Source organism: Oryctolagus cuniculus, chromosome 7, assembly GCF_964237555.1.
Source record: "Oryctolagus cuniculus chromosome 7, mOryCun1.1, whole genome shotgun sequence".
NCBI classification, from domain to species: domain Eukaryota; kingdom Metazoa; phylum Chordata; class Mammalia; order Lagomorpha; family Leporidae; genus Oryctolagus; species Oryctolagus cuniculus.
Window position 1 is genome coordinate 84,918,829 of NC_091438.1, and position 26,651 is coordinate 84,945,479.

Below are 26,651 nucleotides of genomic sequence, written 5' to 3' on the forward strand. Positions count from 1 at the left end.
TCTCTCTTTTTTTTTAACTTTTATTTAATACATATAAATTTCCAAAGTACAGCTTATGGATTACAATGGCTTCCCCCCCTATAACTTCCCTCCCACCCACAACCCTCCCCTCTCCCGCTCCCTCCCCCCTTCCATTCACATCAAGATTCATTTTCAATTATCTTTATATACAGAAGATCAGTTTAGCATATATTAAGTAAAGATTTCAACAGTTTGCACCCACACAGAAACATAAAGTGAAAAATACTGTTTGAGTACTAGTTATAGCATTAAATCACAATGTACAGCACATTAAGGACAGAGATCCTACATGAGGAGTAAGTGCACAGTGACTCCTGTTGTTGACTTAACAAATTGACACTCTTGTTTATGGCATCAGTAATCACCCTAGGCTCTTGTCATGAGTCGCCAAGGCTATGGAAGCCTCTTGAGTTCACCAACTCTGATCATATTTAGACAAGGTTGTAGTCAAAGTGGAAGTTCTCTCCTCCCTTCAGAGAAAGGTACCTCCTTCTTTGATGACCCATTCTTTCCACTGGGATCTCACTCACGGAGATCTTTCATTTAGGGTGTTTTTTTTTTTTTTTTTTGCCAGAGTGTTTTGGCTTTCCATGCCTGAAATACTCTCATGGGCTTTTCAGCTGGATCCACATGCCTTAAGGGCTGATTCTGAGGCCAGAGTGCTATTTAGGATATCTGCTATTCTATGGGTCTGCTGTGTATCTGACTTCCCATGTTGGATGGTTCTCTCCTTTTTTTTCTATCAGCTAGTATTTGCAGACACTATTCTTGTTTATGTGATCCCTTTGACTCTCAGTCCTATCATTATGATCAATTGTGAACAGAAATTGATCACTGGAACTAGTGAGATGGCATTGGTACATGCCACCTTGATGGGATTGAATTGGAATCCCCTGGTATGTTTCTAATTCTACCGTTTGAGGTAAGTCAGCTTGAGCATGTCCCGAATTGCACATCTCTTCCCTCTCTTACTCCCACTCTTATAAATAACAGCGATCACTTTTCAGTTAAGTTTCAACATTAGTTGAAATTATGCCATTAGTCATATTGGACTTGAGGTCCATCGTACCCCATTATGACCTCATTTTAATTAATTACATCAGCAAGGGCCCCATTTCTCAATGAGATCAAATTCTGAGACACTGTGGCTAGCATGCCAGTGTATCTTTTTGGGGGAGGATACCCTCAACCCACAACAATTCTATGTGGATGAACACATTAATTACACCACAGATAAGAAGGAAATGTTTTGCTCAGGGACAGAACCTGGTTCTGTGCTAATGACACTGTACTGGAACAGATACATGGGCTACCTGAAAGAGATCCCATTCATTGTGCTGGGCTCCTGCTCCTCTTTCACCCACAATTGAACCCTTTCCATTTAACCATGTACAAATGGGCCGTTCACGAACCAATGGCAATCGTGCAGTTTTCCCTGGATGAAAGGACACTCACTGCTGTAACTCTTGACAGGACATTCTTGACCATTCACCTGGGTATAATGTTTGCTAGCACTCTCAAGGACTCAGGCTTCAGAATGTAAATCTACTCTTTTCTCAGAGTGCAACAGTGAAAATAAGAAGGTGTCTGTCTTTCTTTTAAATCTTCCCTTCCAATTTGTTTGCCAAGGTCATGTCTCCCAGTGATAGAAGCCATTTACACTTCACATACCAACCAGTTGACTAGGGCTCTGAGGTTATTAGAAAGAGGGTGGGAAAGAAAATGCCAGATTTTTTTTCTGATTTGCTGGAAAAAGGACCACAAAAGGTCTTAGAGTTTCCACCCCTAGAGCTGTCTCAGCATTGGTGAATGTTTTAGATTTGCGGAGATGGGAAACAATCACCCTGATTACAACACTACTCTTTTTTTTAACTTTTATTTAATACATATAAATTTCCAAAGTACAGCTTTTGGATTACACTGGCTTTTTCCCCCCATAACCTCCCTTCCACACATAGCCATCCCATCTCTCACTCCCTCTCCCATCCCATTCCTCATCAAGATTCATTTTCAATTCTCTTTATATACAGAAGATCAATTTACTATATATTAAGTAAAGAATTTAACAGTTTGCACCCACACAGATACACAAAGTGTAAAGTACTGTTTGAGTACTAGTTATACCGTTAATTCACATTGTAAAACACATTAAGGACAGAGATCCTACATGGGGAGAAAGTGCACAGTGACTCCTGTTGTTGATTTAACAATTGACACTCTTGTTTATGATGTCAGTAATCACCCAAGGCTTTCGTCATGAGTCGCCAAGGCTATGGAAGCCTCTTGAGTTCGCCAACTCCAATCTTATTTAGACAAGGCCATAGTCAAAGTGGAAGTTCTCTCCTCCCTTCAGAGAAAGGTACCTCCTTCTTTGATGGCCATTGTTTCTGCTGGGATCTCACTCACAGAGATCTTTCATTTAGGTCATTTTTTTTTTTTTTTGCCAGAGTTTCTTGGCTTTCCATGCCTGAAATATTCTCATGGGCTTTTTAGCCAAATCCAAATGCCTTAAGGGCTGATTCTGAGGCCAGAGACAGCACTACTCTTGACTAGGACTTCCTCAAGGGCAAGAGGCAGCTGTATATGAAATCATTAGGAGAAACAGAGGGCAATATTTATTTAACAGTAATGCTTAAGTTGCATATCTCCACCTAAATCAGATCACCTGTCCCAAGGCAGCTTTAGAAGTTAAAGCTGCTGTGATTTCTACTCTTAAGCTGTGCAGTTCAGCATGGTGCGGTAGATAACATGCACATTATAGAAAGAAAAAGGCACGCTTTGGAACCCTGGTTCCTTGGCATCTGCTTTTCAACTCTGAGCAATTTCTGAGGCTCAGTTTCCACATTCATAAAATGTGGAAGTCAGTTTTGTCAGTCTTCTACAGTTATGCTGCAGAGTCAGACATTGAGAGAATATGCCCTTGACATTCATAGTTCTGAATTTAAACCCCTTAGTCACACTTCTTAAGATTGCCAAGCCTTCATCCTTAAAATGAGCGGTGATAAAGGATCAATTTGACCAATCTTGTGGGTTAGAAGAGACATATGGAGAAGGTGTTTTAGGACTTTGATGAATCAGAAAGTCTGAATCATCCTTTGACACTTGTGTATTGACAAGATGAATTCATGGAGATGATTTTAAGCTGAGGGGAAGCAATGGCTATAAATATGGGTGTGGATTGCATTCATACAGATAGCATGCATGAGCGGTGCACTAAATAAAGAACTGTCACCAGGCTAACAATGCTGCAGAATCATTATATTCCAGGGAGAATAGGTGATTGCTTTTCTCTGGTGCTCTGTTTCTGTTTCAACTTTCCTGTTTCTCAGAGATGCTGAATTGGCAGAGCAAGGACAATGACATTTGGAGTCTGTCTCTCCTGGGTAGGATTTTCTGGAGTCTAACCAAATGTGAAATATGAGTTAAATGCTTTATTAGATATTAGTGATCCTTCCATTTCTCTTCCCCTTTCTACCTCATCCATCCCCACTGACTAACCCTAGCTCAGTTTGGAAGTGAAACATGAGCTGGCAAAAAACTGATCTGGTCTTGGGAGGTGCAGAGGACTGTTCCAGGATCATCTTGTTTGATGCACTTCCTGGTTCCTTCAGAGGATGCCTGGGAGATTGGGGAGGTTGTCTAACTCAAAGTACCCTTGTGGGGTGCAGGGAACCCTGCACCAAACCAAGATCAAACCACTACCACCACCTGGAATCATCTTTTATTGCCCCTGGACTCTGCCTCATTTTATCTTCCGTAACTTTTTGACCTGCTTTCCCTTGCAATGCTTGGGCTGTATTTTCAGCCATTTGTGCTCAGAAGCAAAGGCCTTTTGTATAGAAAGTTGTAAAAAGGCAGCTTGGGTGTCACTTGTCGTTATTTTTCAAGGAGAGTTCTGCCTCTGCTAAAAGCTGTGGGTTTGACTGTTTCCCAGGTTTTCTCACAATCACTTTTCTTTTTCTCCCATAGCTTAACACTACACTGCTCTCTTTTCTGCCTCACTGTTACATTCATTAGGCACTGTGTTGTCACAGTTGCTCTTTCTATTTTTGATGTTTGCTTAGGCTAAAATATCAGACTTGTTCTGGCATGGATCTGACCCAAATTAGAGAGAAAAGCAACAGTGTGGTCAGAAATAAAATCCCAAATCTTCAAAACTTTCATACTCTGCCAAGTTGAATGTTTCTATGGGACTAAATGCGCAGGCTCTTCACTTGTGACTTTGGGGAGAAAGTTAATCTCCTCTTGGTTCATGATCAGATTTTATTTTTCTAATGTATTTGATTGAACTAACTACCCCAAGCAGATACTATGTGCCAAGCACTATGCCAGGTGTTGTGGGCTCAGGAGGTACAAGGCAACATCCATGACCCCAGGGGCTCACAAGCCCCTCAGCCATTGAGCTGAGAGCCTGCTGGTTCATCCAGAAGTAACAGTCCCCACTCTGTGCTCACATCATGCGACAGGCTGAATCCTGAATGAGTGTAGTTTAGACTACACCTCAGGTTCATGCCTCCACAATGAGATGCTAGCGTTTCTAGGCAGCAGCAAGACTGCCTGCGGTTTTCTAGTTTAGAGGCACCCATGTGTAGTAATAATTCCATCTGACATCTGCGTTACACTTTAGAATTTGCAAAATAGATCCCTAACTCCTGTAATACAATCAGGACAAGGGCTATTAACGAGATACAGATAGATCACATGGCCTAGTCAGCCAGTCAAGCAGCAAAGAAAGAAATGACAGAGTTGAATCTAGAAATAAGGTCGTGACAATTCTTCTCCTGTCCTAGTCACTGCAATTCATTCCGACCCAGTAATCTGATAGGGGTAATCTTCAATCATTCATTATCTTCTCAGTGTGTTTATAATGGATACATAGGGAGAAATATTACTTTAATCATCTTGCTACTGGTATACTAAAAATAACACCTTTTTCTTAAATCTTCTCTTTAGAATGAAGCAAGAAATAAAATTAAAAAGAAAAAAGTGAAGTAACATTTGTATGACTTGATGGCTAAGAACCTGCTTTGGATAAGTTGCTAAACTATTAAGCTTTCATTTCTTCACCTATCAAATGGAAAAATACCAGTACTTATTTAACATATAGCAAATATCCAACAAATACAAGTCATCTTCAAAATGTTCATGGAAAATAAGCATTATCTTCTGATTTCACTTTTTCAAGATCCTTTGTCTCCCCATAAAGGAAGGAGGAGGGAGATTGCAAGCATGGGCAGGAAGAAGCACAGGGTGGGAAATATCACTATGCTCCTAAATCTGTATATATGACATACATTGTTGCTGTGGATTTGTTTCTGAGAGGAAGAGCGTGGTGGGGGCAAGAGGCGGGGAGTCACCACACAGACCCCGGGAGTCAGGCGAAAGCAGGCCTGAAGCAAGCAGCCTGCAGACTCATTTATTTCAGTTGCTACAGCAGCCAATCCGGTCAAGCGGCAGTCTATGCCCTAACCAATCACACCCTGTTGCCAGGCAGTTTCCGAAGCCATCCAATCACAGCCTGTTGCCAGGCAGGCTCCATTGTCATGTGGTTTCCAAAGCCATACAATCACAACCTGTTGTCAGTCAGTTTCTGTTGCCAGCGGCCATCTTGGCATGGCCTTGTCATTCCACCACAATACATGAAATTTGTTCCCCTTAAAAAAGTAAAAGATTATAAATATATATATATATAATTATAATTATACTAAACCAAGCAAACAAATAATATCTTAAGCTACTCTGGTAGGTTCCTTGAATCTTCTGGGAAAAAAACCAGAAGTCAAGGAGGGCTTCCTCAAGTCTGGGTCTTTTAGCTTGGAAAAGACATTTTCCCAGAAGGTATCGCTTTTGAGGAATTCAGGAAAGATGGTAGAAGTGAGGAAAGAAAAAGAAAAAAAAAAACAGCTTTGCTCAATCAAGCTAACTTCCTTTTTAGAATCTATCAGTGGTGACTCAGACAATGACATGTTTGGATGTTTTCTTTCCAAAGGAAAACAGTCACATTTCCACAGATGTGGATCCTGAGATAGAGGCTACAGAGCTGAGAACGGGATTTAATGAAGGCGCTAGAGCTGGGCCAGGAGTTTAACCTCACTGTGGTTCAAATCCCCCAGGACACGATCTGCGAGTGACTCACTGCCTGAAGTGCAGAACATTAAACAACAGTACCAGTGACAGACATTGAACACAACTCATGGACCTATAAGGAATCTATATGCTCCATGCATATGTACTAAAGGAAGATTAAGTGAGACAAGATCCAAATTAATTTTCCTCTGAAATGATTTTTTTACATTCTATGCACATAACTCAAAAATCAAAATATGCATGTCTTTAAAACAGAATTATGATTAAACCACTGCTTGCAGCACTGGCATCCCATATGGGCACAAGTTCATGTCCTGGCTGCTCCACTTTCAATTCAGTTCCCTACCAGTGCACCTGAGAAAGAAGCAGAAGATGGCCCAAGTCCTTGGGCCCCTGCACTAATGTGGGAGACCCAAATGAAGCTCTTGGCAGCAGTCTGGCCCAGACCCATTTCGGGGAGTGAATCAACAGATTAAAAATCTCTCTCTCTCCCTCCTATCTCCCTTCCTCTCTGTAGCTCTGCCTTTCAAATAAATATAATATATATGTAAATTTTTTAAAACACTGGAGTTACTAATTGTGATAATTAAGGTCTGAATAAATTATTTTGCACAGTTTTCCCTAATTATGAGATCCAAACAAGCGTGATGGATCTTGAATTTGTAGATAGAGATTTTTGACCTGCACAGTGGAACAGAGCTGGGATACTGTAGTTTTGGAAGGACCTGATCAAGAGCATTTATTTACATGCCACAGTTGTGCTCTGATTTGGTCCAGCAGTCCTTCCCCAAGGAGCCACCTACAGCATCAGAGAGTCAAAGTTTATTTTTGGATTGAATAAAAATGAACGAAGCATGTGAGGAGCTTACATACACAACTTTTTTTTTTTTTTTTTTTTTGAGAGAACTACAGTCTTTTCCATTTCCTCTTTAAAACTGAAGACTGGGAAACTCATCAAGGAGACAAATTCATTCATTTTAAACATGTTATATAACTCAAGATTGTTAGATCAGGAAATGAAATGGAAAAGCCATTTCTACCATCAGACTTGTAGCAGTCTGATGCGATTTTACTATTCTGTAAGTGTTGTTGGGGACTACTAGCCTTTCATGACTTTATACTCGAAATTTTTAATCTGATCATTTATACTTATTATACCATATCTGCATATTTGCATCAGATGTTTCATAATCTTTTATAGAAATTAATAACCTGTATTAAATTATAAAAATGGTCCAGTCGCAAACATACATTTTTCAGTGACTACAAGGTTGTACAGTTTTAATTATGGTAAAAAGTTTTCCTGAAAGAATCAAACATATCTGGTTGTTCCCTTATCGTATAGTTCCCTTACTTACAGAGTCTAGAAATTTTCAAAAATATTTTTCTGTCATACAGGAAGGTTATTTATGTGAAGAATCATCTAGGCCAAGTAGCTCAAATCCCCTTAAATTATGCAGTACTTCTTCTATGCCTTATTATCTACACACAATGGTGCAATGACAGATGCCTTGTTTGTATAACCTGATGCATTCAACATTTTTGGTTTCACTTAAATGTTCCTGATTAAATAATGCAAAAGTCATGCTCTTTCCCTTTCGTTTCTCATGTTTCCCATTGACCCTGCTCCTCCAACCCCCCTTGTGAGCGATGAGAGTAAAAATTGCATACATGTAGAATACAAGACTGTTCCAATTTGAATTCTTAAGTGAAAACAGTCACATAAAGTGAGGCAAAATCCCAAAAAGAGCTTTGGCAATACAGTCGTCAGGAAATTCCTATGGAAGAAAGTCTAATATCTGTGCCGAGGAGCAGGACAGAGCCCTTCCCAGCGTGGCTGAAGCAGCGTAGCTGAATACAGTAAATGGTTGTACACATATTTGAACTGAATTATGAGTGTCACCTGGCTGATTAAATACAGAGAGCAGGCTTGGGGGAAATAAAGTTCCTAAAAAAAATGGGTGATTGTACCCCAAGGACATTAGTATCATTCTCTGTTTACTTTGAAGTAGGTGATTGAAAAAGTCAGGGAATTATTTTGAAGTTTTTCATTTAATAGTGAATGTTTCATTTATAGTGTTTCATGTACATAACATCTCATTTGTAATGCTTTTTATTAGTGGTGAAAGTATACTTATCGCCTCAATGTTATAGAAAGCTTTAGGCATTTCACCATTACCTGTGATGTTTGCAACAGACTCCTTTGTGGATAGCCTCTTATAAAAGTAAGAAAACTGCATTTCTAGTTTGTAAGACTATTTATCACAAACAGATGTTACATTTTATCACAAGTATTTATACGTATTATATAATCATATGGATTTTATGTTATTGTATTATTATGGTGAATTGCATAGATCTTTGAATGCTAAACCAGTCTTGCAATTCTATAAGTCTAATTTAACCATGATGTATAATCCTTTTTAAAGACCATTGGAGGGGTCAGCATTTTGGCCCAGTGAACTAAGTTGCTGCCTGCAAAGCCAGTATCTTGTATTAGAGCACTGGTCCGAGTACTGGCTGCTCCACTTTCCATCCAGCTTTCTGCTAAGGTGGCAGATGTGTCTGAAAAGGCAGCAGATGATGGCCCCTAGTACTTGGGCCCTTGTCACCTGCATGGGAGACGAGGACCCAGTTCCTGGCTCCTGGTTTTAATTTGGACCAACCCAGGCCATTGTGGCCATTTGAGAAGCAGACCAATGGATGGGAGATTCTCTCTCTCTCTCTCTTTCTCTCTCTCTCTCTTTCTCTCTCTTCCTCTCTCTTTCTCCCTTTCAAATAAATAAATACATCTTTTAAAAAAATAAAGACCATTGTATTCTGTTTGCCAGTATTTATTAAGGATTTTTGTCTCAAAGTCGAGAATGAGATTAGACTGGAATTTTTCTTGCAATGTCATTGTCAGGTTTTGATGACAAGTTCCTGCTGGCCTCAGAGCAGGCTGTTCTCATGCTCCTTCTGGCTGTAAACAAGTATGACAGCAAGAGGTAAGAAGTGCACAGAGAAGGAACCATAGGTGATCTCTAGAGACTGAAATTGGCTTCTGGCAAGAAACTGAAGCCTCAGTTTCCTGGAGCTGCAATTAAATTAATTCTCCCAGCAGTTTGGAAGCTGATCTCTCTGCATTAAAGCTTCTAGATGAGAAAATAGTCCAGGTGATACCTTGACTGTAGCCTTGTAAGACCTCAAGCAGAGAATGCACATAAGCCAACCATGGACTGTTGACCTGAAAAAACTATGACATAATAAACATGTGTTGTCTTAAGCATCTAAGTTTTTGGTAACTTGTTATGTAACAATAGAAAACTAATAGTCATATTGTGCTTTTTAAAGCATGTTCCATCATTATTTTAGTACTTTATTACTGATAGCTCAACTAGATAGTCCAGACATAGCTTGTGCTTTCTCTGAATAAACTTGGAATCATTCATTTTGTCAAACAACTCTGGTGCCTTTTAATAGAAAATGGAACTTAGGAAACAAAACCTGGGTGCTAGGTATGTAAATGTAATTGGAGTATCTTGTTCTTAGGCCTTCTCATTGGACAGAGCTAGGTAATATGTGTGTGTAAGTGTGTGTACACTCACATCTACATCTATGCTGATTTTTATATTAATATATTGAATAATATGTGTTTAATACATTAAATATTATAATGAATAAATACATGTTTAATTTTATAAATATATAAAATATACTTAAAATTTATGTTAAAAAGACATGGGTTAGACTGAAACTATCATTCTAATCCAGCACTGCAGAATTTGTTCTAGTTTTCTTTGTTTCAATATTTATAACTCCGTTCTCTGATAGGAGAAACCTGGCTCCTATCATCCTCAATATGTTTACATACTAGATAAATTATTTGTGTTTGTAACCAATTTTCCATTATCTTCATCATCTTTCACCGCTCCATTAATGTTCTCAAACCTTGCTTAGTTCCCACCAGTGCCCCACCATCAAGCAGCTACTTTGCTAGGCCATATCTAATAGATTACAAATTGAATTATCCAAGGAAGGAAGGTCAAATTGATTTTTATTAAGTACTAGACATTGTATAGAAAAATTTTAGGGGGCAAGAGCTTGGCCTAGTTATTAAGTGGTTGGGAGATCCATGTCCTACATTGCAGTGCTTGGATTCCATGCCCACTTCTGAATGTCTGGCTCCCTAATCCAGCTTCTTTCTAATTCAGACTCTGGGAGGCAGTGGTCCTAGCTCAAGTAATTGGTACCTGCTAATCATGGAAGCCTTTGCATTTTTGGTTTCTGGCCCTGCCCCCACACCCTTTTCAATTTAGGTCATTTGGGGAGTGAACCAGCAGATGGGAATGTGTTCACATTTTCTCTCTCTCTTTCTCTCTCTCTCTCTTTCAAATGAATAAATAAAATTTAAAAAGAAAAATTGCATGAATAATGTGAAATCCAGAATGATGTTCTAAAATTCAAAAATATGTACATTGAACCCTAGGAGGCTAGGGTTCTTAGTAATGCCAGTTACTTCAAAACCAACTTGTAATTGAGATGATTTGAAATTGGTCTTCCATCACTACAAGGAACTATTTCAAATTAGAAGCTACTCTTAGTTCCTAATCCAGGGCCTTCCTCTTTGAAAGTCTTGGACTCTCCTTGTACTCCCCTAACCTCATACAACTGGTGAAAACTTTCTACATCGCTTCTCAATTTCCAGACACCTCTTTACGATCTGAAAGAAACTGCTAGGAGAGAAAAAGCGTCAAAAGAACAGGCTCAGTGTTCTTAATCTGCTTCTTCCAGGTGTTATTCCCGTAATTCTTTACCATTCCATTACCCTTGTGATATATATATTCAAGTAATTCTTCAACATTTACTTTGTCTAGTTCTTGCAGTTATTATCATTAGGTGGATTGATCAAATTATCTGATCCTCCATCACTGAGAGAAAAGTCTCTCATTGGTAACTAACATACAGTGAACACCTTCTTATTTTTAGTTTCATTGAGCATTTCCTATGCTCTATTACTTTGCATTTTTACAACAATTTTATGAGAGAAGTACTGTTATCAACCCATTTTTCAGTTGAGGATTCACTGTTTAGTGGGATTCAGTAGCTTGCCAAAGTCACAGAGCAGTAAGCAGGTCTCAGCTCAGGTCTGACTCCAAGCCTAGGATTAAAGCAGTGAGGAGGAATGCTGTTTCTTACCACAGCTTTCAAAGCATGGGAAGAAAGCACCTGTAGTGACCCCCTCCACTGTCAGTCTACTTGGGCAAGTTTGCAAGGCAGCAGAGAACACAGGCTTCTGTAAAAGTTGCTTAAAAAACACTGAGACAGCACCAAAAATAGCATTCAATGGGCCCAAAGTGCCACATTTACTTCCTCCTCATTCAGACAAGTTTTCTTGCAGGTTTTTAATTAAATTAAATTGCAAGATTTAAATGGAGAAAAACATCAACATCCGAAGTTTACTTTTATAAATTTTGTGGCATGAACTGTCTCACAATTCAAGATCTTTGCTTCCCTCCTCTGTGGTAGGAATTTGTCAGTTGACATAAAATTATGTACTGTGACCAGATATGATAGAGTCAGACAAGCAAGATGTGTCTCACTGATGCATCTGGACAGGAAACCTTAAATATGGTTTTCTTTTCTTAAAAAAAGAAATCTTAGCCACATGTGTTCCTGTTTTTCTTCTAAGAATTTGGTGTATGAAAATATAGGGCATGTTTTTGCAGGTAGCAATCTCAGGAGAGTGGTAGCAGTTTTAAAAAGATTTTAAGAGCCCTCAAATTCTTTCAGGGATTAGATTCAGGTATTCTGATCACAGACATCCAAGCATATTTATTGTACTCTAAGAACAAACTAGAACAAGTTGGATAAAATTCCTTGAAAAACTCAGGAAGTTATTTCTATTTCGGAAATAGTTTATACTTTCAGAAGAATTTTATTAGTGAGGCCATTACAGAAGCTTAATTTCTAGACTTCCAGTTGCTCTGTGAACCATTACTTTTATTGTATCATCTTGAATTTTAAATATAATATCTATATTTCTTCAAGGAAGAAAGAACTCTTTTCAAGATGACAAGCTCCCTCCCTTACATGGAGTTTGTCAAAATATAAGGCTGATCAGTGTTGATTGATTCTTCCCTGTAGACTGAGGAATTGAATGTTGACACTAATTGCACAGCCAAATGTAGAGTAACTAGAACAGTCTCCTAGTATTCCAGGCTCTCTTTCAATGCTCTTTGATTGCTACAACCAGCTGTTAATGATTTTCCAAAGCACATTCCCATTCGTCTGATAATATTTGATCATGGTCAAGTTACATCCTACTTTGTCTTCAATACTGGTAAGTGGATACAGAGACACTTAACCACACATAAGGAAACTCTTCACTTTCTCCTAATCCAGATCTTCTGGGAGAAGCAGCATGGTAAGTCATCAATACTCCTGTAGAGCGGTTTTGTTGAAGAGATTATTAGCATAATTAGGGCTAGACTGAGACTCCCACCAAACCAATATCTTTAAAGTATCTTTTCAATCATTACTTAGTGTAGATAGTAGAAAAATGGTTTCTAATAATGTAAATAAAATACTACAGACTTTGTGTTTAAAATAGAAAATGTAGTTATTGGAATTAGATAAGTCTTTGAAAGACATGTTGAGTTATGTAAAATGTAGGTAAAAAGAAACTTCTTCCCAGTAAATTCTTCAATCCCATGCATTGTTCAGATTCAGAAATTTAGCTTCAGGTGTCTGAAAGGTGGCTGGTCTCAGAGCTAATGGTACTGCTATATTGTGCCATCAAACTCACTCAGATATACCCCAAAAGATTACATTGAGGCAGAGTAAGGTCTGATCCCTGACTCCCATTCTGACCCAAGGGAACAATTTTCTCCAGCAGATTCCCATTTGGTGAGAGAAATCTGTGTTTTGCCAGATATGCATGAAGTCATATATAAAAATCTGACCAGATTTCCAGTTTGGTGAAGACAACAATGTAACATTCCCTATAAACTAGCATCCCTGGAAAATGCCAAGCATCTGGCCCTTACTTCAGTTCTGGGTGTGATATTATCAGCTAGATTGAGGCCTGAATAAACTTATCTTTATGAGGACTTTTTATTTTACTATATTAAACTGTGTCATCTTTACAGGAATATGGGAGCAATTCCATTTCAGTCTTAAACCAAAGAATTACTTCTGAGAAAACGGTCTCTTTTTACTTTCAAACACTGAATTGGGCAACTGATTAGATTTCTTCTTTTTCTTTTAGTTCTTATTAATAAAACATTGAGCCAAATTCATAACCTATCTACAGAAAACTCAGTGCCTTTCTCAGTGGAAAGAAACATTTTTAAAATTAACCTTACCCTTGGCCTTATTTTATGCTCCTACCATTGTTTTTCTTTCCTATTTTAACTTGAACTATCTTGCTTTATTTTAGGTATCTTCATAAGCTGCCCTTAAACCTTTCTGGAATGAGTATATAAAAATAAGTCAACCCAGTTTGTAACTTAGTAAATTCCTTGTTCATGAGATTTACAGAGAGAGGACGATGCACTAAGGGAACAAAACATTGTTTCTTAAGAATTGGAGGAAACTTTCCAGGGAAATGGGATAACAGTTTGGGCTTTTGCACATCAGGGAGAAAGCCAGCTAACTGAGTGGAGAAGACTCTGAAATTGAAGCTAGCACAGGCAAAGAACAAACTTGATCTGTCTCATGGTTCTGCAGAGGCTGGGCCTTTGCAGACTCAGAACCATCAGATAAGTTATTGTTAGAAATGCTTGTGGAAAATTGTTGTATGCTTCCATTCTGGTAGCATTTGCATTGCTATCCATTTCTACTTCTCTCTGAGACATGTGCCAAGTGTTTTTTAAGCTGGATCATCCATGATACAACTGACTCATGATCCCTTTTCTCTAACACTTGCCCTCCCAGTGACAGAACTGTGATGATCTGTTCTGTGTTCTGCTGTGAATGCACTGTGGAACTCTTGACGTCAGATGGGAGATGAGATCCTTTGTCCTGTGACGGTGGAGATGGGATCACAGGTGCTAGTTATACTCAGTTCACTGCCTGACCAAAGCTGTTTGGGCGACAGTTGTGTTCTATGATAGCTCTGCTTGCCTACAAAGCAGATAAAACTATTCTGTAGTGAGAGGTCAGAATACAGCAGGGACACATTGAGTAGCAAGAATGTGGTACTAGTAGGGTTCCAGAGATGAAACTTTTTGATTCTCGTGAACCATGAGGTCCAGGTACAGTTCCTGATTCCTGTTTGCTTGCATTGTTCTCCTGCTATGGTTCAGTTATTGATAGCTATCTACCACTCAGTGGTAAATGAGGCTTCACTGAGACATTAGCCTTGAAAAAATGTATCTAGGGGAAATCACTGAAGATATGCTTAGAGGTTTAAATACAACACCATCCATTTAACAGGTATTTGTTGATAGTTTGATGCTAAACCTCTCTTGAAATAAACCACTGAATCAGATTTATCAAACTGCTTACTGTCTGACAGAGAATAAATCCATAAAATAGGTTAAGTTACAATATAGGAAAATGTTTAGTAGCAGAGAAACATGTTCATATAAATTGTTAAATGAATAGAATAATTTATAAAGTACTATGACTAATACATTTATGAAACCAGATAGGTAGATGTATAAATACAAATACACATACATGTATTTTTATCTCAAGTCTGCACACACATACTCATTCATAACATATATCACATATCATTCATAACATATATCTGTCATGTGTATGTACAGGTTGAGAGGGAAAATGAAAATAACTCAAGAACTTGAATACCAAAATGTTGAACGTGTTTATCACTCGGATGAGTTGATTATGGAAGGTTTCTGTTTTGACTTTCAATTAATTTATTTTATTTTTGATTGATACATAATAACATATCTGGATTTACAGGGTTTGATGTGGAATTTTAATATGTGTATACATATACAGTGAGTAAAAATTAAATTAAAGTAATTAGCATATCTATCTCCTTAAACATTTGTCATCTCATTGTCATGAGAACATTAAAAAACCTCTCCTAACTATTTTGAAATATACAAGGCAAATATTGTTCTCTATAACCATCCCCCTATAAAATAGAATACAGAGTTTGTTCCTTCTATCTGCCTCTCCCCACTTTCCTCTGTCCCTTCTCTACCCCACCCTCTGTAACTGCTGGTCTAGTGTCAACACCTGTGACACTGACTGTTTTAGAGTCCATGTGTGAGTGGGACCATGTAGTCTTTCTCTTTCTGTGCCTGGCTTATTTCACCTAACATAATTAATGTTCTCTAGTTTGAACCTTGCTGTCACACATGATTAAATTTCATTTCTTCTTATGGCTGAATATTTTACAATTATAGACAGATACCACTTATTCTTCATCCATTTATCTGTTGATGACTTAGGCTGACTTCATATTTTAGCTGTTATGAATACTACTTCAATAAACATGAAAGTGCAGCTGTTTCTTCAACAGATCTCATCGCAGTGATTTATCACATTTGGATATAAACCCACAAGCGGGATTAATGCATCATGTGATAGTTTTATTATTTATTTGAAAGGCAGAATTATGCACAGGTAGAAGCAGAGAGAAAGATCTTGCATCCGCTGGTTCACTCCCAAAATGGGTGCAATGGCCAGAGCTGGGCTGATCTGAAGCCAGGAGCCAGGAGCTTCTTCCAGGTCTCCCATGTGGGTGCAGGGGCCCAAGGACTTGGGCAATCTTCTACTGCTTTCCCAGGCCATAGTAGAGAGCCAGATTGCAAATGGAACAGCTGAGTCTTGAACCAGTGTCCATATGGGATGCAAGCACTGCAGGCAGTGGCTTTACCCATTAAGCCACAGCACCAGTCCCAGTAGTTTAATTTCTAATGTTTCAAAATGTTAAATGAATTTATGCTAATAACTTTGGCAACTTATGTAAAAGGTATACATTTCTTTAAAATGCAAATTCAGAAAACTGACATGGAAAATAAAATTTGAGTAGTCACAGATGTGTTTTAGAAGTTAAACTAATTTTAAAAAATCTTCCCCTAGAGACAACTGAAGTCTAACTAGTATCACGTGTGAATTCTTCCAAACTTTTGGAGAAATAGTAATATGACAATGCATCTTTTAGAAAACAGAGAAGCATGGCTGGCGCCATGGCTCAATAGGCTAATCCTCCGCCTTGTGGTGCTGGCACACCAGGTTCTAGTCCCGGTCGGGGCGCCGGATTCTGTCCCAGTTGCCCCTCTTCCAGGCCAGCTCTCTGCTATGGCCCGGGAGTGCAGTGGAGGATGGCCCAAGTGCTTGGGCCCTGCACCCGCATGAGAGACCAGGAGAAGCACCTGGCTCCTGCCATCGGATCAGCGCGCTGTGCTGGCCGCAGCGTGCCGGCCGCGGCGGCCATTGGAGGGTGAACCAACAGAAAAGGAAGACCTTTCTCTCTGTCTCTCTCTCTCACTGTCCACTCTGCCTGTCAAAAAAGAAAAAGAAAACAGAGAAGCATGAAATGTGTTCCCACTCATTTTTAAAAGAAAATTATTTATTTATTTATTTTGTAAGAAATACAAATTTCATAAATACAACTTTAGGAATATACTAATTCTTCCCACCACACCTGCCTTCCCATCCACACTCCCACCACTCCTCCTCCTCCTCCTTCCCCTTCCCAGTTCCATTCTCCATTAAGATTCATTTTCAATTAACTGTGTATACAGAAGACCAACTCTATACTAAGTAAAGACTTGAACAATTTGCACACACAGGCACACATACACACAAAAACTGAGAACTAGTTTTACAGTTAACTCTCATAATACAACTCATTAAAGGTAGAGGTCCTGCACAGGGCTTAGTGCACAGTGACTCTTGTTATTAATTTAACAATTAACACTCTTATGTATGATAGCAGTGACCACCTGAGGCTCTTGACATGAGCTGCCTAAGCTGTGGAAACCTTTTGAATCAACAAACTCCATCAGTATGTAGACAAGGCCATAAGCAAGTTGGAAACTGTCTCCTCCCTTTAGAGAAAAGTACAACTTTTTTAATGGGCACTTCTTACTGCTGGGGTCTCACAGGGATCCTTCATGTAGAACATTTTTTGCCATAGTGTCTTGGCTTTGCACGCCTGAAATGCTGTCATGGGCTTTTCAGCCAGACCATGAAGCCTTAAGGGCTAACTCTAAGATCAAAGTGTTCCTTAAAGCAATTGTCATTCTATGAGTCTGCTGTGTGGACTATTTCCCAAGTTGGAAAATTCTCTCCTTTTTAATTATATCTATTATTATTACCAGACACTTAAACCTATTTATATGTTTACTTTAACACTTAAACGTATCTATATGTTCACTTTAACACTAATATGATCACTTTAACACTTAAGATGGCATTTTTCCACCCAGCTTAATGAGATTTGGGATCTCATGACAAGTTTTTAAACTGTGCCTTAGAAGTAAGTACATAGGAATGTATGTATAACTATATAGCTTTACAGTTACAAAACTTCCTCCTCCCTTTCTTATTCCCACTCTTATTTTTTACTGAGATCCATCCTCAATTGACTTTATATGATTAACTCTATGTTAACTAAAGAGTTCAGCAAATAGCATGAAGAAAAAAAATGAAAAAAGAAAAACTGTTCCTTGAAAGTCAAGACAAGGGCAGCTCAAGTCATCCCTTCTCAAAGTGTCAATTTCACTTCTACAGATTTCCTTTTAGGTACTCCATTAGTTCTCACAGATCAAGGAGAACATATGGTATTTGTCCCTTTGGGACTGGTTTAATTCACTAATTATGCTGTTTTCCAGATTCATCCATTTTGTTGCCAATGACCAGATTTCAATTTTTTTTTTTACTGCCATGTAGTATTCCATAGTGTACATACCCCATAGTTTCTTTATCCAGTCATTGGTTGATGGGCATTTAGGTTGATTCCATGTCTTAGCTATGTGAATTGAGCTGCAATAAACCTGGGGGTTCAGATAACTCTTTTATTTATTGATTTAATTTCCCTTAGGTAAATTCCCAGGGGTGGGATGGTTGGGTCATATGGTAGGATATTCAGATTTTTGAGGTATCTCCACACTGCCTTCCATAATGGCTTTACCATTACAGTCCACCAACAGAGGATTAGGGTACCTTTCTCTCACATCCTTGCCAGCATTTGCTATTTGTTGATTTCTGTATGAAAGCCTCTCTAACTGGGGTGAGGTAAAACCTCATTGTGGTTTTGATTTGCATTTTCCTGACAGCTAGTGATCCTGAACATTTTTCCATATATATGTTGGCCATTTGGATTTCCTCTTTTGAAAAATATTTAAGTCCTTCACCCATCTCTTAACTGGGTTGTTTGTTTTGTTATTGTGGAGTTTCTTGATCTCTTTGTAGTTAGTAATCCTTTATCACTTGAATAGTTTGCAAATAATTTCTCCCATTCTGTCTGTTTCCTCTTCATTTTCTTGAGTGTTCCTTTCACAGTACAGAAACTTCTCAATATGTAAATATGTAATCCCATTTGTTAATTTTGGCTTTAACTCACTGTGCCTCTGGGGTCTTTTCCAAGAACTCTTTGCCTGTGCCAATTCTTGCAGGGCCTCCCCAATGCTCTCTGATAATTTTATGGTGTTGGTTTGTAGATTTAGATACTTAATCGAAATTGAATGGATTTTTGAGTAAGGTATAAGGTAGAGGTCTTGCTTCATACTTCTGCATGTGGCAATCCAGTTTTCCCAGCACTATTTGTTGAAGAGACTGTCCTTGTTACAGGGATTGGTTTTAGCTCCTTGGTCAAATATAAGTTGGTTGTAGATGCTTGGATTGATTTCTACCCATCTGTTTTTATATCAGGACCAGGTTGTTTTGATTATAACTGCCTTGTAGTCTATCTTGTAATCTGGTAGTGTGATGCCTCCAACTTTGCTTTTGTTGTATAAGATTGGTTTAGCTATTTGAGGTATCCTGGGTTTCTGTATGAATTTCAGCATCATTTTTGCTAGATCTGAGAAAAATGTCTTTGGTATTTTGATTGGTATCACATTGAAACTGTAAGTTGCTTTAGGATGAATGGACATTTTGATGATATTGATTCTTCCAATCCAAGAATATGAAAAATCTTTCCATTTTTTTGTATCTTCTATTTATTTTTTAATTTTTGTAACTTTTCCTTTGGGTTTTAGCTGGTATGTGGCTTCCCATTTAGACACTACATTTCCCAGCTTTCCTTGCACTTAAGTGTGGTCATGTGACTAAGTTTTAGTCTATTGCATAGGCAAATGTGAAAATCTCAAGTCAAGCCCTTAAAAGTATACTTGATGCTCTCCAATTCTTTTGAGAGTCAATGAAGTTGTGAGAGCCAGGTTTGGACAGTAAATGAAGGCCATACCCTTAGGGATGCAGAACCAATAAAATAGTGGGAACCTTGGTTCTTAGCCAAGCCAACTAGCAGAGAGTCATGACTACATCACAACCTCAAACCACCTCCAGCTTGAACTTTCACTACTTTGCCGAAGCTACTGTCATTTTTCATTTTGTCAAAGCAGCCCTTTAATACCTCAAATAATAGTGTCCAAAATACTTGTTATAGTTAGAAGTGGATGTGAAATAGACATCATAACTCTCATGTTGGAAGCAAAATATTGCAGCAGAGTGATTAATGAACCCCCATCAGTGAGCACAGTCACCTGGAAGAAGATTCTCTGTCTATTTATTGCATCTCCATTATGTGAAGCAATGCTAGGTAACAATAGGCCCTCAGAGTTGACTACTGATGAAATGAACAACAAATTCAAAGTAAGCTGGGCCAGACATGCTAAGAATGGGTGGGAATTGAGCCGGCGCCGTGGCTCAATAGGCTAATCCTCCACCTTGCGGCGCCGGCACACCGGGTTCTAGTCCCGGTTGGGGCGCCGGATTCTGTCCCGGTTGCCCCTCTTCCAGGCCAGCCCTCTGCTGTGGCCAGGGAGTGCAGTGGAGGATGGCCCAGGTGCTTGGGCCCTGCACCCCATGGGAGACCAGGAAAAGCACCTGGCTCCTGGCTCCTGCCAGGATCAGCGCGGTGCGCCGGCTGCAGCGGCGGCCATTGGAGGGTGAACCAACGGCAAAGGAAGACCTTTCTCTCTCTGTCTCTCTCTCTCACTGTCCACTCTGCCTGTCAAAAAAAAAAAAAAAAAAAAAAAAAAAAAAAAAAGAATGGGTGGGAATTAAGTACCTAAAATAAAAGATGTAAAACATGAAAGCTTTAAGCAGTATAAGAAAGGGCACACAAATAATAACAATAATATTAATGAGGATTAATATCTGGAACTACCCTAAATGTTTTCTAAGTATTTCACTTTTAATCTCTACCATCTCATGAGGTGAGTGTATTCCTCTCATTTTACAGAAGAGGACATTGAAACTTAGAGGCGTGGTCAACACAGAGTTTAAAAAGGATTTGAACTCAGGTCATCAAATTGTGCTGCTTGTGAATGCACTAAAACATTTCCAAATGCATTACAAAATCCACAGATACGACCAGAAAACAGCGTCCCAAGGGCATTTTAGGATGAATTGGTTTGTTGGGTGCAAAAAAATGATATGACTTGTGAAGAGATGTTTATGAGTTAGAAGAAGACTATTAGTCTTGAAAATATAGTGATTTATAGAAAAAAAATCATGTAAAACCTCTGTTTTTTACAAAAGTATTGAGAGACAAAATAGTGTCTAAGGAAGCCAGATAATATTTAAGGCTTCAATGTGACACTGAATAATTCCTTAAATTCTTTTGAGATTTGGCTTTCCCCATAGGACTGAACCAGCTGGGAACCCAGCTCCTGGGCAGCTCTAATTTTTTGTGTTGCTGTGATCACTGATCCCTTCCTATAGGAAGAACTTCATGAACTCTTGGATGACAGTGCACTCATTCAGGCTTTTGTAAGTCATGTGTCCCACTCCTTGAGTGGTGACCAGCAATTTAGGAGCATAGACTTGTGGTGAGAGAGGCTGCACCTAGGGAAAATTTGAGAATTCAAACACAGTCAATAAATGTGATCCTCAGTTTTCAGTTTCATCTTTTCTCATCTCCTTTCCAGTCACCTGCCAGCTCCTAATACCCTCCTCCCACATGTGTACACTGCAGAATCTTCTCAGCACTATTCCCCCAGTGTCTGACCATCCCAGACAATGGCTAAGCTTTTAATCATTTTCAAGTATATTAACTAAGGATCTGAGTTTCACTTTCATCATTTCCTGTGTACTGCCTAACTAATTGGTCAGCTGTGGAAACTGATCAAACCAGGGGAGAAATAGTTGGTAACAGGCTAATCCCTTTTCAAATATCACAGACCCTTTAGGAACTTAGCCCCCAAAATTTTGTGGGACACAGAAAAAACAATTGAAGTTTGTGTGAGCTAGCTATATTTCAGACCAGATCTGGAGAAAGAACTTAAAATTACATATTATCAGAGAGTTTTTCAAAGTTCAAGCCAATGTGACAAATATTTATTAAGTGCAACTATGTGGCAAAGTTTGACTTTTTTTTTTTTTCATTCTAATGAAAGCTCCAGTTGAACTGGAAGGATAGTTTAAACAAATGTAGGAATCATTCCTGGAAAGAATTTCTGTACTCAACTGCTGCCTCTCTTCCAAGTCTGGTGACCTCCAGAGCATAATCTACATAAAAATCCAAGATCTCCAAAACATCCCTTTGTGTCAGAATTGGAGCAAATACCAAGAGATCAGCCTCCTGCACCCCATGCTCTAGACTTCACCCGAACCCTCTAACACCTCCATGATCATAGGTACTCTCTCTCGGAGAAAGTTCCCTTAATGCCAAAAAATAGAAAAAGGAGGATAGTGGAAAGATGGGAATGTGGCACATGTGCACATTCCAGTCTGTGTAATAATCATATGCATTTTGGGGCAGTAGGGAAATGTACTAAATCATAATAAACACCACACAACAAGTACACCCTAACTGCCTTTGAGCATGTGTTTTAGCAGTTTTTCAGAAGTGACGATTTTGAGCTGAGTTTTAAAGAAGGGATAGAATTTTTTTTTCCAGTTTTAATAGTAGGGAAATCTGAAGCTCAGGAAAGGGTGCAAGCAAAAGTCAAGAGTCGCAGTTGTTCACAGAGTGTTCAGGAAATAGCATGGAGCAGATTGAAGCTGGCTCTACAGAATACATTGGACTGGAGCTGGGAGATGAAATGAAAGTTAATGATTGAAAGTAGACTGTGTACTTGGCCTGAAGACATTGATAAATTGAAGTATATGGGAGTGGGTTGACATTTTATGGGACTTGAAAAGCACTAGTTCTCTACTGGACTCAGGTCTCATACTGTTTTTACCTAAACCAAGATTATGTGGTGGCAGTTTCCTCATGAGTGATGTAGGAACTGGACCAGGGTATCCCAGGCCCTTCTCTGTCTTTCTCTGGTTTTAAGAATCTCAGGGGGTTGGCCGGTGACGCGGCACACTTGGCTACTCCTCCGCCTGCAGCGCAGGCACTCCAGGTTCTAGTCCCAGTTGGGGCACCGGATTCTGTCCCAGTTGCTCCTCTTCCAGTCCAGCTCTCTGCTGTGGCCAGGGAGTGCAGTGGAGGATGGCCCAAGTGCTTGGGCCCTGCACCCCCATGGGACCAGGAGGAAGCACCTGACTCCTGGCTTCACATCGGCGCAGCTCTGGCCGTTGCGGCCAATTGGGGAGTGAACCATCTGATGGAAAACCTCTCTCTCTCTCTCTCTCTTTCTTTCTGCTCTCCTCTCTCTGTGTAACTCTGACTTTCAAATAAGTAAATCTTTAAAAAAAAAAAAAAGAATTTCACTTATAAGCGAATCTCAGGGTCACCAGTCCATGGCCCCACGACATGGTGTGTTAAACTATTATTGGCTTATCATTATTGATATCTCCCTGAAGCATCTTTATAGTAGTGACTATTTCATTTCTTTTCCATCTTTCAAGGAAACACTGGCCAAGACAGAATCCTACACTCCTTTACAGGAAAGGGTTGACTCTTCCTGAAATTTATGCCCTCTATCCAAAAGCTTTGAAGAAGGTGTGTATATATATATCCAAGTCTCTCCTCCTTTCTCTCTCTCTCTCTCTCTCTCTCTCTCTCTCTCTCTTTCTCTCTCTGTGTCTGTGTGTATGTATAAATTGTCATTGTGGGCCAGCGTCATGTCTCAATAGGCTAATCCTCTGCCTGCAGAGACCAGGAGAAGCACCTGGCTCCTGCCTTCGGATCAGCGCTGTGCACCGGCCGCAGCGCGCTGGCCGCAGCGGCCATTGGGGGGTGAACCAATGGAAAAGGAAGGCCTTTCTCTCTGTCTCTCTCTCACTGTCCACTCTGCCTGCCAAAAAAAAAAAAAAAAATTTGTCATTGTGTCTTAGAGTCACTCAGAGGATTGATTTGGGAGCAGAAATGTAGAATTTGTAGGATAGGGAAGTATGAAGAAAATGGACTCCATGTTGCCATTAGCAGACACAAGATAATGATAGACCTGAGATGCTTCTATAGACCATCCTCCTATCTTTCTAGACCCTCAACTCTGGGATTGTAACCAAATCCGTCTGTCAGTAGGGCAACTTTTCATACAGTCACTGCAATATCAGTCAGGCTAACCTGGAAGAAAAGTCCAGTACCATTCACATTATCTGTGCCATTTGGTTATCTTGCTGAACTTTTGAGAGGCTCAGTTTCTTCATACAAAAATGGTCCTCCATAGGTTTACTACTATTTTATTAAATAATAACATAATATAATAATATAACAATAATATTTCCTGTTTATACAGGCAATAAGCATTGAAAATGCCTGACTTGTGTAAGTGCGCAGTAAACTATGGAATTATTTCTTCCGACTGAATCTTAAGTAGCCCCAAATAAATATTGTTCCGCCTTCCTTCCTTTAGAATAAATTACCCCAGTACCATAAGCCTTTTGACGAAGTCTCCTTTCCCAGCCTCTTATTATCTCTGTGGTTGTTTACAGACCTTGTCTTTGGTTCTCCTTTGGTGACATTTGAGCAAAGCCCAACCTTGTGGGAACTGACAGCTACAGTTACTTGCTAGTGAGCTCATTCTCACCCATCACACTCCTTCCACTTCCAGTATCCTCCCTTCTCCTGGGAGGAAGCCAAGCTCAGAGACATTTCGCCTCCACTCCTACCTCTCCCCAAATGATGGTGATGACTAGTTCTCACAGCAGTCACTCCCAAGACCAACTCTGGGCAAGGCTTCAGCTGTTACCAAGAAGCAAATCCTGTCCTTGAACCTCCCTCCTTTCTGGAGGTGGGGGAGTAATGAAAGGAGAATGGGCTCTCAGTTGCATATCTATCTGTAGCATTTTAATTTCAGAATGGATAGAACAATTCTATAAATTCCTTGAGGGACTAGAATTGACCCCACTGTCAATCATCTACTAATGCATAACTAACACAAAAACCAGTGGCTGTACCTCCAATATTGGCCAGTTACTTCATTTGGAAACTGAATTGAAATATCTGTTTTTATGAAAAATGGGACCAATAACTGCTAAATAATGAATGAATCCCCCAAAGTTTTCCCAGTACATAAAAACAATGACTTTCTTGTTTAATTAATGCTTTTAGCAAGTGTTCTAGTGCATATTGTATGCCAGGTTCTACTGTTAGGTACATAACATGAAGAATCTTCAAAAAGTTCATGGAAAATGCTTTTTATGAAAAAAACTATGCATTAATTAAAAAAAAACTTGCACCAAAAGTAATTTATCTTTTAATTTCCTTTATACTAACTTTTTGAAGTACCCTTTTATCATTCCATTAAATGAGAATATTTGTGATATTTACAATGTAACTGTCATTTTTGGTTTTGCTTTTCTCTCTCAAAAAAGTAAGTATTGCTTACTTTTCACAAGTGTCAAAACTGAAACATAAAACATTTTGCCTTTGTGTGGAATAGAATCAGATCCCATAAAGGATTTTTGGGACAAGCCTATTATGTGTACATAGCACTATAGCCTTCATGATAATGGCATTTCAGGTTAGGGCAATGAAATTATGCCCCTATTAAAAACATTTTAGAATTCCCTTTACTAGGCAAATCCCAATAATTTTTTATTCTTTAAATTTAACAAAATGTCTCTTTCCGTCTCCGGCAGCCTCGGCGCGAGGAGCCGCCGCCGCCATCTCCGCGCACCTGCAGTGGATGGTCGTGCGCAACTGCTGCAGCTTCCTGATCAAGAGGAACAAGCAGACGTACAGCACGGAGCCCAACAACCTGAAGGCCCGCAACTCGTTCCGCTACAACGGGCTTATCCACCGCAAGACCGTGGGCGTGGAGCCGGCGGCCGACGGCAAGGGCGTCGTGGTGGTCATGAAGCGCAGATCCGGCCAGCGGAAGCCGGCCACCTCGTAAGTGCGCACCACCATCAACAAGAACGCCCGGGCCACGCTCAGCAGCATCCGGCACATGATTCGCAAGAACAAGTACCGCCCCGACCTGCGCATGGCCGCCATCCGCAGAGCCAGCGCCATCCTGAGCAGCCAGAAGCCCATGATGGTGAAGAGGAAGCGCACCCGCCCCACCAAGAGCTCCTGAGCCCCTGCCCACAATAAACAGTCAGACCTGTTTAAAAAAAAAAAAAAAATTTAACAAAATGTTTGAATGCTAAGAAAATGCTTGACACCTTGTTTTACTCTTTGTGTCTTTCCAAAATGTTTATAACACTAAAATGGTGGTATGATGGTGGGAATGCTAAGAAGAGACTCAGAAATGGAACTTTCCACAATAGAAACCAGAAAAATTCCTGGCTTTTGTTTAGATTCTGACTCTTATAATCATATACCACTAAAATTTGTCATAAAGACCAACAGGGGACCTACAAACGAGGTTGCTTGGAAAAGTTTGATCTCTAAAAGAATGATCAAATCAAATTTTACTTAAACTTCAAACAAGAAGACTGAATTTGGAAGATCCTATAGAGACAGTTATTAATGTGTTTAAATTCTACCCCAACTTTTCAATTCTCCATGGTTGTACTGTTACTGAGGTTTTCATCGGCTTTCTTTTTGATTTCCCAGTGTAATTCAATTGATAATTGGATTACATTTCAGGTAATGCATTCTATAATTATTATTATTTTTTTTGACAGGCAGAGTGGACAGTGAGAGAGAGAGACAGAGAGAAAGGTCTTCCTTTGCCGTTGGTTCACCCTCCAATGGCCGCCGCAGCCAGTGCGCTGCGGCCGGCGCACCTTGCTGATCTGATGGCAGGAGCCAGGAGCCAGGTGCTTTTCCTGGTCTCCCATGGGGTGCAGGGCCCAAGCACCTGGGCCATCCTCCACTGCACTCCCTGGCCACAGCAGAGAGCTGGCCTGGAAGAGGGGCAACCGGGACAGAATCCGGCGCCCCAACCAGGACTAGAACCTGGTGTGCCGGCGCCGCTAGGCGGAGGATTAGCCTAGTGAGCCGCGGCACCGGCTGATTCTATAATTATTTTAATGTACATTCTATACACCAGGAATTGTTAAGAGGCTAAAAACATACCATATAACATTAAACTCTTAACTTGAAAGTTTTGGTCTACTTGTTT

The 26,651-nt window shown here is 39.7% G+C and overlaps 1 pseudogene; it reads left to right on the plus strand.

The window, feature by feature from the left end:
- The window catches only part of LOC100355138 (large ribosomal subunit protein eL28 pseudogene), a 34,156-nt pseudogene extending 8,468 nt beyond the window's left edge, over window positions 1-25,688 (plus strand).
- The last annotated feature ends 963 nt before the right edge of the window (window positions 25,689-26,651 follow it).